This window comes from Protopterus annectens, chromosome 1.part2 (genome assembly GCF_019279795.1).
Source record: "Protopterus annectens isolate FY-2018-M chromosome 1.part2, PAN1.0, whole genome shotgun sequence".
Taxonomy (NCBI): Eukaryota; Metazoa; Chordata; order Ceratodontiformes; family Protopteridae; genus Protopterus; species Protopterus annectens.
In genome coordinates this window covers 331,219,840-331,232,319 of record NC_056727.1, presented here as the reverse complement: position 1 = coordinate 331,232,319, position 12,480 = coordinate 331,219,840, and positions in this window count along the sequence as shown.

Below are 12,480 nucleotides of genomic sequence, written 5' to 3'. Positions count from 1 at the left end.
TTGGGGTTGGAAAGCCAGTTAGATTTTTAGAGTGTAGACTAGTAATGTCCTCTCTTGTGCGAGAGAGCAATGAACCTGCAGATGTTATTTCAGATGGCTGGAAATAGTAACATATTCTGTTTTAAGCTGGGGTGATTAGAGGGACAGTACTGCCATTGTGAGAGGAGAATGCCTTTGCCTAGGGCTAAACTACTATGGTGAGATAGAAAGCGTGACATTTTTTTCTGCCCCAGAAAAGAAGTTTGTTAATTTTTGTTTTGGTTGTTTAAATGTGATATTGAATGCTGAGTGTAGGGTCTAACCACACACTCATGTGTCTGAAGTTATTTACATTTATTTATTTATTTTACGTTTGTTTACCAGGGAGGTCCGACTGGACAAAGCTGTCCATTTTCAGCGGAGGCCTGGGGAGAAAAGCTCCAGAACAATTGCTAACATACTATCCATAAGATATTTATATGACCATTATGGTTTAGACAAAGTTATAAAATATAGCAGATAATGACATATAATTGCATAAGATGTTTACATAAGCATAGTGGTTTAGACATACAATCAAAAGTATAGTAGGTAGTAACATATGATTGGTGTTCATACAGTATGTTAAGCAGAGATAATCTTGAAGATGTAGTTATGATAACGGAATAAAGGGAAAACTAAAAATACTAGCCAGTTTCTCAAAGGAGGAGAATATAGACAAGTTCATATGCGGTTCATTGACATTTTAAGGGAAAGCTTTTCAACTTAGTCCAGTGGAGAGTTAGTGGGCATAGATGGGACAGTGAGGAGTAGGTGGCAGTGAGTTGGTAAGTAATGAGTGATAAGATAGAGTCATCTGTGGGAGTTTTAAAGAAGAGGTTGGATAGTGGGTAGAGGAAAGGTGTTAGAATATGTCAGCCAGGTGCTAGGCAGTTGCATGTCTAGGAGTTGTTTAGGTGGGAAATAAGCTGTTTTTTGAAGATGGTTTTGTTAGGTTGTACTCTGGTTTGTAGTGGTAGAGAGTTCCAAATCTTGGCAATGTTGCTAGAATACAGGGAGTCACTAGAGCTGTAATGGCTTTTGGAGATTGTGATTAGTGCCTTGTTAATGGATCTAAGTTCTCGGTTATTGGAGTAGAGGCTGATCAGGTCTTGTAATGCTGGAGTTTTGTCAGGTTGGTATAGTATTTGTTGAGCTAGAAGAAGTTGATTTAGAGCTAAGGTGTTTGGGAGTTCCAGCCAGGAAAGCTGTTTTAGGGCTTGACAGTGGTGGGTGCAGTAGGAGGAGTTTGTTCATAGGTTCATAGGTTCATAGGTAGGTGCTAGGCTATCGGCCCTGGGGCCTATACAAGCCCAGCCAAAAAGGTACCCTGGCTTTTGCCACCCAAGAAAATTATTTTCCTGTGCCACTGTCAAGCAGAGCCACAGGGGTGATCCCAGGGGTGAATTTCCTATTTCCCATCCAATCATCAAGATTTTTCTTGAAGAGTGCTAATGAGGAGCTTTGTTTGATATAGATAGGTAGTTTATTCCAGGGTATGGGAAGTCTCTGGGACAGGAATCTATCCCTCCGGTATGTTCTGTTTATTGTGGTGACAAGGTTTAGGTCCATAGAGCATGTAGCTCAGAGGGATTGGGATTTCTTTAAGTGGAGCATGTCCAACAGCTCTGGGTTTGACATAGCTTTGTATGTTAGGCAGAGATCACCTTTGAGTAGGCGATAAGCGATGGAGTAAAGCTGGAGTTTTTTGAGACGGTCTCCGTAAGGCATCTGTTTGAGGCCGGTAATCCTCTTTGTGAGGTATTTCTGTGGCCTTTCCAGTTGTTGTAGATGTCTTGTGAGGTACATACCAAAAGGGGTGTTGTACTGTATAATGGGTCTAATGAGTGATGAACAGAGGGGAACAATGACCTCTTTTTTCTGGATGAGAAACCTTTTGTGATGAGGTGTGCCATGTAGAAGGATTTCATGACTACTGTGGCAATGTGATTATTAAAGGAGAGACTACTGTTCACCTGTGTCCCAAGGTCTCTTATCACACTTTCGGTGTTAAGTATACTACGGCCTATGTTGTAGTTCATGGGTACAGAGTTTTTGTGGTGAATTTTGCTATTTTGTTGTACCACATTGATAGGTTGTTTTAATCCCTCTTGTTTAGATTAAATAGGGCAGGATAAGCATACAGTAAGGTAGAGAGAAGATGAGTATGAGCTAGGGTAACTTTACTGTTGCTGGTTAGGAAGTTTTTACATCTGTAAAGAGTACCTAGTTTTTTTTTTTACTTTGGTTATTATATGAGCTATGGATTTGTCAAATTTCATATTATTGTCAGTAATGACCCCTAGTAATTTGGGTTGTGTAACGGGGGAGATAGGGGTATCATCTGATGCAAAATTAGAGGGTACTGCTGCTTTGGAAGGATGGAAGAGCATAAGTTGGATCTTTTTATGGTTTAGTATTAGCTGGGAGTTTTTTATCCAGGTTTCAATGGATGTAAAGGCTTCTTGCGTTTTGATGTGAAGTTGTTGGAGGGTGGGGCAGAGCAGATTGAGGTGGCGTCATCAGCGTATTAAACCAGGTTTGCTAGAGGGGCGGCTTTGTGGAGATTATTTGTAAATATAGTGAAAAGTATTGGTCCTAAGATTGATCCTTGGGGTACTCCAAGTTTTACAGGAGGTAGGGGGAAAGGGAGTTTTTCCATTGAACAGCTTGTTGGTGTTGGGAGAGGAAGTCTTGAAACCATAATACAGTGTGCATAGTTAGTTTTAATTATGAGAGTGATGTCAGAAGTTTTGTATGGGAGACTGTATCAAACGCCTTTGATAAGTCAAAGAAAATTGCAGACACTAGTTGGCCATTGTTGCAGTGCATATTTACTAGGTTACTAAAATGGATGGGTGCAGTGGTAGTGCTATGGTTGGGGTGGAATCTGTGTTGAGTTTCGGCAAAAAGATTGATGGAGAGGAGATGTGTTAGGATCTGAGTGTGGATACATTTTTCCAGTATTTTAGCCAGTGGGAAAAGTATAGCTTTAAGGCAGTAGTTTGTTAGGTCAGTGGAGATGCCCCCTTTGTGTATTGGTATAATGTAGGAGATTTTCCAGAGAAGTGGCACCTTTTGTTCTGAGATTGATCTGCCAATGATTATAGAGGTTTGGTAGGAAATGCCTTTGCTGGCTATTTGTAGGAATTTGGCAGATAGTTTGTCTATTGCTAGGGTGGTGGGTTTTTAAGTTTGGTTAGGTGTCTATAGATGGTGTAAATTGGTACAGGTTGAAGGGTGAAGGAGTTGGTGTTATTTGATGGGTTATATAGTATAGTGGGAGATGAGGATGGTGGGTCTGTTGACAGTTTTAGTATAGAGTTGGTAAAGAACTCATTGAATTGGGTGGCTGTATTTATAGAGGTGGTGTCTATGTTTGGATGAGGAATTGGTGATTTATCTGGTTGGAGAATAATGTTTATAGCGGCCCAGAACTTTTGTGGGTTGGTATAGTGCTTAGTTTGAATTTCACTATAGTATTTTTGTTTGTCTAGTTTTTTTTTTTTTTTTTTTGTACAGTGTTTTTCAGTTCTAGGAATGTTTGCCTATTAGCAGTAGTTTTGTTTTTGTGCCAGGTGTCCCATGCTTTGTCCCTTTGTTTCATAAGCTGCCTAGTGCTCTTGGTAAGCCACGGGCCATAGATGGTTTTAGTGTGGATCTGTCTTGGTAGAACAAGTTGGTTGAGAATGCCTAAGACAATAGCGTTGCAATACTCAATCGCTTCATCTAAAGGAAATGTTAAAAAGGGCTGTATTAAGGTCATCAGCCCTGAAGTTTTTAGTGTATCTTATGTGTTTAAGAGAGCTAGTTCTAGTGAGTTTAGTTTGGTTTCTGATGAAGAAGGTTAGGAGATGGTTGCTTAGAGTGTCTGGTAGCGTACTGAAATTATGAGTGGAAAATGGGCGATTGGTGAGAATCCAATCTAGTATTGATTCTTTTTTTGAGTTTTTGTCTACCCTAGTAGGGGTTTGTATAAGCTGTGACAAGCCATAAAGGTTCATATGATTTGAGGGGTGGGGTGAGTTAAGTGGGGTCCAATCAATTTTGAAGTTGCCTAGTATAATGGTTTCATGGGGGAAGGTTTCTGATGCCCATTGGAGAAGAGATTCTATGGTTTTGATGTTATCTCCTGGAGGGATACATGATCCTAAGATATTTAACTGTTTTTTGTGTATTTAGTCTTACTTTAGCAAGTAGGATCTCTGCATTATTAAATGCAGGGATTCTATGTTAAATAGTTCAACATTGATGTTGCTCTGATATAGGAGTGCGACTCAGCCTCCTCTGTTAGGTGCACAGTCTTTCCGTAGTATGCTATAACCAGGGGAAAATATTTCTTCATTTTTAATGTGTGGTTTGAGCCATGTTTCTGTGAGGAAGATGATGTCAGGTAAGTGTAATGCTATGGTTGCATGGAGCTCAGTTGTTTTGTTAAGGATACTTCTTATGTTATGATTTATTATTAGAATATCGAATGTCTTCTTAAGTAGGCTTGTACTGGTTCTAAGTTGATTTTGATGATCTGTTGGACTGTTATTGGACCTGAGCTGGAGTTGATATCGCCACTGCATAGCAGGTGAGAGGCAATGTTTATTTTTGTCTGTAAGTATTTGGAGAAGGCAAAGTCACATTGTATGGATACACTAGATCTGCTTTGATAATGGAGGAGTTTGTATGGGGGTAGGTCATAGGTGGTGTGGTTAAAGAGTGAGGGTTAGATGAGTAAGGGGTAGTTAGTGAATGTTGGAGGTGAGGTTGAGGTGGGGTGACATGTTGGGGATTGCAATGTTGTTGACGTAAGCTGAGGTTAGATGGGCTGTGATGGTGAGTGCTAGTGTTAGAATTATTTGATGGGAATACATGTTTGGTTTTTAGTAGTGGTAGGAGTGTATAGAGATAACCCTGTGGAATGTGTAAGGGCCCTGAAAGTATATTGGTAGGATATACTGTAGCAACTTTATGAGTGGGGAGGTCCTATGTGTAGAGTGTGTAATATGAGAGCAAAAGAGGGGGAGGGGTGGCGGTGGTTGTTTGCGTGATTGGTTGAGGGATGAGGGTTGGGTATGGGTATGGTAAGGTTAGGTATAAAGGAAATGAGCTAGGGGGTGGGTAGGAATGGGGGTGGTGTAGGGGAGTGGAGCGGGCAGAGCCCTACCTAGGAGGTAAGAGCTGAAAAAAGTATCACGATTCTGACTAAGTAATGAAGGCAAGCAACATTGTGCCTTAATCGCAGGGAATATGCCAGTTACTGTGTTTCCACTATTTATTCACTGTGAATGGAAAAAATAACTGCTGTGAAGGGACTTGGGTGACTTTATAGTAGACAGAAATATTGGAGAATTTAAATATCTGTAGAGCACTGTCCTGCTTATAGGACAAGCTGCTTATCTTGGCTAAGATTCAGCTGTTTGGTAGTGTTCTGATGCCACCTTGTGGCAGTAAGTTGCAATGGCAGGGAATGGAAGGAGGGGAAAAGACCTTGCAAGTGTGCATGCTATGCCAATATAATAAAATTAAGTAACAGCACTAACAACTAGATGCAATAATTAGTTAACAAGGAATACACCTACATAAAAATATTTCAGCGAGTAAAAGTTCCAGTATGAGTCCTTTTGCCTTCAGTTGTTTGCAGGATAATTTTCAGAAATTGTTCACTTGGGAGGGAGGGGGAGCAGCCACAAGTGAAGTAGAGCTAGAGCTGTATGAAAAAGGAGACAAAAAGAGATATAACAAAGTCTTGTTGTGGGTAGGCAACAGTAAAAAATGTATATGGGCAAAGTATCTGCTTGGGGAAGCTGTGGGTGCATGTGCATGCAGAATGTTGTTGTTGTGTCTTTCGGCTTTTCCCGGTTAAGGGTCGCTACAGCGGAACTCCGGTCAGCTAATGATTGGCAGTAGATTTTTATGTGCCAAGTTGCCAGCCCTGATGCACAACCTTCAAAGAAGGTATGCCCATTCACGCATGTCTCCACAAAGAAGACGCTCTAGCTGAGAATGGAACAGGACAACGCTACCGCAGCACCACCACCGCAGTCTCATGTGCATGCAGAATGTGGGAGGTAAATATATACTATACTATTATGAGGTATGGTACATGCTAGGTAAGAGGGAACAGCATTATCTCTCACTTATTATTTATATATTTATTTATTTATTTTATTTTACATTTGTTGATGGACTACCCGTCCATCTGAGCTGAAGTAGCCCTTTTTTCACTAGAGGACCGGGTAGAAAGTCTCCAGTATATTAAACAATACAGTAGAGTTTACAAAAGCAATATTACATATTAGTAGCAGAAGCAATATTTCAATAAGATTATCAAACAAAAATTTAGACACTTAAAAAAATATTTACATGTCTTAGTTTAAATGATGACAATGAGAATAAAGACCTGCTCTTACAGTTTTCTAGTGATAATTCATTTTTGGCCTATGTTACTGTCAAGAGTGGACAACAGAAAATAATTCAGAGAGAACGCGTTGGGTTAGAAGCAGAAATCTGAAGCTTAAAAAATGTTTGTGGATGGTGTGATGAGGAGGGGTAAAGGATGTTAATATTAAGAGAGTAGAAGATGAGAAAAAAAGTTTATGGTCTGATAATGGGCAGTTTGGTGTTTGGGAGGCAGTTTATGGAGGGTGAGTGCTGAGGCAAAACCAGAGAGTTTTCTGGTGTTCTTTAGTAGCAGCTTTGAATTGTTTAGGGTGACATAGTAATCTAGTTTGAATGGAAAGTTTGTTCCATGCTATGGTTGGATGATAGCTATAGAGGTTCCATCCAATTTTAGTTTTAGGTTTATAGACAGGTAGCAAATCTTGGTCTGAGCTATGGAGTGACCTAATTGGGGAGTAGTGGGTTATATAGGAGGATATGTTTGGGCAACAGAGCAGTTTATAAAAGATAGAGTGTATAATCTGAAGCTGTGAGAGAAGAAGGAGGTTTGGTAGCTCCAGCCAGTGTAATAGTTTAAGTGAAATGCAATGATGGTTTTTTTAAGTACCTTGTATGTTGTGCAGCAAATCTGGCTACCTTGTTATAGGTTGAGTCTAGTTTAGCTAGGAGTGTGTTATTAAGGTTTGTAAATATTTGGGAAGCATATAGTAGACTGGGTAGGAGATGGGTATGAGAGAGAGTTACTTTTGCTTTAGAGGTGAGGTACTTTTAGTTTCAGTATAGAAGGCCTAGTTTCTGATGAGTTTTCCTGATGCAGTTGTTGATGTGTATATTGAATTTAAGTTGATCATCTATAGTGACACTTAAAAGTTTAGTACCGGGTTCAGCTTCTATTGGAGTCTTATTAAGAGACAGTATAGAGAAGGCAGATTTTAGATGGCTTAGATTTTTTGGGAGAAAGAGCAAGAGTTTTTTTTTTTTTTTTAGGGTTATAAAATAAGGTGGTTATTGGAGAGCCATGGTTCCACTGACGTGAAGGCAGCCTGAGTAGCTGAGAGGAGATCAGAGGGAGAGTCTGACATAGTGATCACTGTAAAGTTATCTGCGTATTGAACAAGGGATGACTGAGGGCAAGACATAAAGTGTAGATTGGTAAAAATGTTAAACAGTAGGGGACCCAGTATAGATCTTTGGGGAATGCCATTTTAACAGGGAGGGAAGGGGAGAGTGCAGAGAGCCATTTCAGTGATTGAAGTCGATCAGTGAGATAGCTGGAAAACCAAGAGATAGTAGTAGTAGAGAAATTTAGATTAGTCAGTTTGGTTAGGAGTAGTGGATGTGAAACTGTGTCGAAGGCTTTTGAGGTCTAGAAATAAGCAGGAGACAAGTTTGTTGTTATCTCGAGCCTGGGAAATAGCACTGGTAAAGAAGATAAGCACTGTAGTTGTACTATGTTTAGGGCAGAAATCATGTTGAGTGGGGGTAAGTAGGTTTTCCTGTGATAGGTATTGCAGAGTTTGCTTCTGTATGCATTTTTCAAGTAGTTTAGAGAGAGGTGACAGAATGGCTATAGGTCTAAAGTTAGAGATTTCTTGAGAGTTACTTCCTTTATGAATAGGTAGAGTGTAAAATTCTTTCCAGATAGATGGAACTCTTGACTCAGAGATAGAGCGGTTCATCAAGATGGATGCTGGGAAAGCAAGAGCATCAGCTGCTAGCTGGAGGAAGTATGGTGGGGTGTAATCTGCAGAAGTAGAACAAGGTTTTAATTTGGAGAGTAGAGATTTGATAAATGTAGTAGATACAGGTTTAAGGGAAAATAAATTAGAGGAGTTGGGAATGGGGGATGAGACAGAGGGGTTAAAATCATAAGCTGGAGGGGAGTTTGAGTTAACCATCTTTGATACAGTTTCATCTTTGATGCAGTTTCAATAAAGGTGTTAAAGATGGAGGCAAGTTTCTTCAGGTGCACTATTTGGGTAGGGATTAGGGGAGGAGGGCTTGCCGGGATGAAGTATTTGGTTGACTGAGTTCCAAAATGTTTTGGGATTAGATTTTAGTGGTGTAGGAGGGTTAAAGTAGAATCCCTTTTTATCCTTGATAATGTGGTTTTTTTTGTCAGGTTTCTAAGTTCTTTGTACTTTTGCACATCAGAAGGAAGTTTGGATCTCAGCCAGTTTTTCCATATCTTATCTTTATTTCTCATTAGGGTGTGGATAGCTTTGGAGAGCCATGGAGATATTTTCAACTTTATTCTTACTGTATGGAGAGGTGCAATAGAGTTGAGTATGTTAAGAAAGACAGAGTTAACTGATAGGGCTGCTTCATCAAGGGGGGTTATTCTTGAAAGAAGGGTATTAAATGTGTCAAGGGAAAAGTTAGATAGGTTACGACAAGTGATGTATCTATGTGGTCTAATGAAATGGGGAGAATATCTAATAAGATTCCTGGGCTACATTCACATCCTTTAGGCTGTATATAGCTGTGTGTTAGCTTTCAACAGTGGGAAAAAAGAGGGAGGAGAAACATATCAGGTAATAGTAGAGGAATTAGTAGTTTAGTACAGGCACAACCTACAGAGTAACAACAATGATTCAGGAAGTTTATTTGTTACATACCAGTAGCCACAGTGGCAAATGCTGAATAGTTCATAGAGTTAGCATTGCTCTAGTAAATGCAACATATGTTGAAATTACATCATAGTGTTAGCGAGCATGGGAGGGTGTTCAGGTAACACATGTGTGTTCCAGTGATTGACCAGAAGTTCTAAAAAAACAGTTACAATTATCCAGTAAATGCACTCTACATATGTGTAAATACATTCAGCACAATGCTCACATTCAGAGGCAAAGGTTAAAACAGTTCACAGTAAAATTGCGGCAATAACACAGAGGCAGTACTTTCAAACAAAAAACTAAGCAGATCCGTAAACCAAAAATACCTGCATGCGTGCACATTTCACGGGGGTCTTGGTGGAGAGTGGCAGTAGAAGCAGCAGACCCTGGACTATTTTTGAGCATTTATTTGTTTTCAAGTACAATGTGCCAGTTGAAAAAGCATTTCTGAGTTTTTGAGGATTGCTCATTGCATTGTTTTATGCTTCTTTTAGCTTCAGACGAAGTTTGCATTGGATCACCTGTTGGTTAAGGTTTGAGATATCTGTTTGCAAAAGTTCAACAATGATGGAGAAAACGGGGCTGGATCTCCAAATCATCATGTCAACTGCATAGAGTATAATTGGTAGGTCTGGAAGATATACAGGAAGTCTGTAATGTATAGAGAAAAATGGGAGATCAGGATAGTGGGAGTCTGAGCACTTGCTTTTTCGAGCAAGTGGCAGTGAGCAGATGTTTTCTGGGCTATCTGCATGCAAGCACCAGTAATAGACCCAAAAGTAAAACCATGTCATTTGCATTGGTTGAGTATATCATTTATCCTGCAAATTCTCACATTTTGCCATAAAATGTCTCATGTATGGTATCTGAGAAAGTAGGATCAATATATTCTTTAAGAACTGGTGCACTGCAGAATTTTTATTTATTTATTTTTATTTCCAGTTTGATTACCGGGGAAGTCCACTGGGCCCAAGGGACCCGTTTTCAGTGAAGGCCCGGGGAGAAAAGCTCCAAATACAGTATACAGTACCGATATAGTAATACAGAAATGTAAAGATACATTATCTAGAACAAATTGCAACAAACGTACATACAGTGTTGCACAATAGTCAGACAAACATCATTGTAGATGATCTTAAGGGTTATACAGGTTCATTTATGAGAGCACTCATTGCATAATATGTGGGGAAAACACTTTACATACACACCTTTAAAGTAGAAATGTAAAACATTTACAAGCCCACATTTAAAGTATGAAACTATTTACAATATTTACACAGTTGTGATGAGGGTTAAGTAGCTCTAGGAATTGAAGAGGGCTTGGATACAGTCATAGAAAAACAAGCTATGGGAGATATATAGAGCTTAGGAACCTGGGAGATAAGAAACAAAAACATTTTATGGGCAAGTAGTTGGGAGAATTTAGGTAGGGTGAAGGCAGGTACATTTCCATTTAGTGGACAGGTGTTTGAAAAGCTGGGTTTTGAAGTTTTCTAAGTTTGGTATAGTTCTTAGAGTGGAAGGGAGAGAATTCCATGTTTTACCTAGTGAGAAAGAGAGGAGGAGTTGGCCAGCAGGACGTTTGGGCTTATGGATAGCTATCAAGTTTTGATGTTCAGATCTGAGAGCTGGACATCTAGAAGGGTGAAATATGAGTCTATGAGCAGTGGTGTGTTGGAGGTAGTTTAGGTAGTTTGGGAGTTCTAGCCAATTCAGAGACTGCAGGTTGCGGGAATGATGGGTAGAATGTTTGGATTTGGTGGCAAATTTAGAGATTTTATTATAGCAGTTTTCTAGTTTGGAGGTGATAGAGGAGGACAGGCTGGTAAGGAGAGGAGCTCCGTATAGTAAGGGGGGCAGAAGATAGGTAGTGGCCAGAGTGTGCCTAGTAGAGTGTGAGAGAAAGTGATTATTCCTGTATAGCATACCAAGTTTTTGGTGGGTTCTCTTAATAGTTTGCAGAATGTGGATGTCGAACTTAAGGTATTCATCTACAGTAATGCCGAGTAGTTTGGCAGATGGAACCACTTCTGTAGGTGAGTTGGTTTGACTCAGGACTCTGAAAGTATCTTTGTTATAGGAATGAGTCTTTGTTGGGGGGAACAGTAAATTTTAGATTTATTGGCATTGAGACAGAGGTGGTTTTGGCGCATCCAGTTTTCAGTGGTTGAAAAAGCAGTTTGAGTTTTAGTGAGCAATTCAGAGAGGTTAGAGGCAGAGCAGACCAAGGTAGAATCATCTGCGTATTGAATGATTTTGGCATCAGGAATTGCAGAGTGAAAGTTATTAATAAAGATGTTAAAAAGCATTGGCCCTAGGATAGATCCCTGAGGTACACCAGTAGGAGTAGCTAAGAAGGGGGAGGTGGAGTTTTTCCATTTGACTGACTGAGATCTGTCTGATAGGTAGTTGGAGAACCAGGATAAAGTGCTTGGTGAAAGATGAAGATCTGAAAGATGAGAGAGAGGAGGTGTTTGTGGGAAACAGTATTGAAAGCTTTGGACAAATATAGCAATACAGTAGAGACCAGGTGTCCAGAATCACGGGCTTGATTGACAGTTTCTAGGAAAGACAGTAGGGCGGTTATGGTGCTGTGGTCTGGGCAGAAGCCATGTTGGGTAGGTGTAAGAAGATTGTTTTGGGTTAGAAAAGGCATAAGTTGGAGGTGAATGCACTTTTCAAGTATTTTAGAGATTGATGAGAGTAGTGCAATAAGGTGGAAATTTGAAATATTGGTGTTTTTGCCTCCTTTGTGGAGAGGAAGAATATAAGCTGAGCGCCAGAGTTTGGGGACATATGATTCCTTTAAAGATCTGTTAATAATGATGCTGATTGGGAGAGCTATAATGTCAGCAGCACATTTTAGGAAAGAGGAGGGAATATTGTCAGGAGCATTAGAGCAAGGTTTAAGTTTGCATAGAAGTATTTTTATAAAGTTAGTGGAGACAGGTTTGAGGTTGAACATAAGGGAGTGATTATTAGGGGATTTAGATGGGGAAGAGTGAGAGACTGGAAGGTTGTTGTTGGAGAATGTCTTGGTTAGGTCTGATATTGTTTCTATGAAAAATGAATTAAAATCTGAGCTGATTTCAAGCTCTGATTTACTATGGTCAGGACAGGGATTATTCTTGGAGCCAGGATTGAGAAGTGAATTAATAGATTTCCAGAATTGCTTAGGGTTTTTGTTGTTATTAGACTGGAGCCTAATATAGTAGGATTTTTATCCTTGGTGATTAGCTGTTTCACATGGTTATGAAGTTGTTTATATTGAAGGAAGGTATTTGGCAGGTTATTTTTTTTGGTAAAGCTTCCACAATTTGTCTCTTTGAAGCATAATTTGTTTAGTATGCTTGGATAGCCAAGGAGCTGTATTAGTTTTTATTCTTTTGTTTCTTAGTGGGGCTACGGAATTTAGGGTTTCTAGGAAGACAGAGTTGAAGTAGTCTGTAGCACT